Here is a 1,494-nt window from a genome sequence, read left to right on the forward strand (position 1 = left end):
TCGATAAAAGGCACATTTATATATAGCTTCTTCAAAACCTCTAAGAACTTCCCAAATTGCTTATCAAGCTTAGCTTTTTGAAATCTCTGTGAAAAGGGAAGCTATGGCTTGTAAGGCTCTGGGGGTATATATTTCTCTTCTTTCTCTCCAACCTCCTCTTTACCTTTTCTTGCACTCCCTTTTTCACTCTTTTGTTTTTCATCTCTCTCAACATCTTTCTCATTTTCTCTCTTCTCAACTTTTTCACTCTTCTCAGTATGCACTATTTTACTACTCCTCAGTGTGAAGGCATGACATTGCTCCCTTGGATTTTCTGTTTGACTAGGAAGTTTCCCCATAGATTTGGTACTTGATGAGCATGCTTGTTGTGCAATTTGATTTTCCAGCATCCTATTGTGTGTTTGCATTTGTTCCAGCCTTGCTTTCATCTCTCTCATCTCTTCATCATGCTTAGTTTGATAAGCAAGAATTTGTTGTAATAAAGCCTTTGTGGTAGAACTTTGTTCTTGCTATTTTGGTAGAGGTGCAGGATTTGCATTCTTTTGCTGAAAACTAGGTGGTGGTTGCCTAAGTTATTGGTATTGATGCTCTTGTTGTTGTGGTGGAAAGTTCTGAGTTAAAGTTTGATTTTGCTGATTCCCCCATGAAAAATTGGGATGATTCCTCCAAGCATATGCAGGATAATCTACTCCATAGCTCATTGTTCCTTCTGTATAAGCAACTTATTGAGAACTTCCAGAGCATGATGATGAACTGACTAGCATACTTAAATCCTCCATTTTCTTAGCAAGGACATTAGTGAGTGCATCAAATTTGGCATTGATCATGTTGAATGGATCAAGCTCATACATTCCAGCAACTTGCCTTTTTTGAGTTAGAGTTGACCCTCTTGGACCCTCTTGGACTACTCCATAGATGACTGTTCTTTGCTATTTTCTCTAACAACTCATAAGCTTCATCTTCATGCTTAATGATGAATTCCCCTCCAGTTTGAGCATCAATGATTCCTCTGATAGCAGGAGTGACATTTGTGTAAAAATTCTGGTTTATCATCCATTTAGGAATGGCATGATGTGGACATTGTCTCTCCAACTCCTTCCATCTCATCCATGACTCATAAAGAGTCTCATCTTCTCTTGGTCTAAAAGCAATCATTTGATTCCTTAACTCTTGAGTTTTTCCAGGTGAAAAGTATTGGGCAAGAAATGCATTGGTGAGTTGCTCCCAATTTGTAATAGAGTTATGAGGTAAAGAATCAAGCTAGTCTAATGCTCTATCCTTCAAAGAGAATGGGAATAGCTTCAATCTTGCTGCATCATCAGATACTCCAGGTTGTTTTTGCATATCACAAATCATAGCAAACTTCTTTAGATGTGTGTGTGGATTTTCAGAAGGATGTCCCCCGAATTGGGAATTTTGAATCATTTGAAGAACCCCAAAATCCATCTTGTAGCTATTTGCATCAATTCTTGGTCTTGCTATACTTTCTCTCAA

General features: G+C 38.1%; 1 non-coding gene across 1 annotated transcript; it reads left to right on the forward strand.

The window, feature by feature from the left end:
* Positions 1–1,063: 1,063 nt before the first annotated feature.
* On the forward strand, positions 1,064–1,171 carry LOC131181175 (small nucleolar RNA R71). Its single transcript, XR_009149803.1, has one exon. It is a non-coding gene; the product is annotated as a small nucleolar RNA R71 (small nucleolar RNA).
* The last annotated feature ends 323 nt before the right edge of the window (positions 1,172–1,494 follow it).

Source organism: Hevea brasiliensis, chromosome 6 (assembly GCF_030052815.1).
Source record: "Hevea brasiliensis isolate MT/VB/25A 57/8 chromosome 6, ASM3005281v1, whole genome shotgun sequence".
NCBI classification, from domain to species: Eukaryota; Viridiplantae; Streptophyta; class Magnoliopsida; order Malpighiales; family Euphorbiaceae; genus Hevea; species Hevea brasiliensis.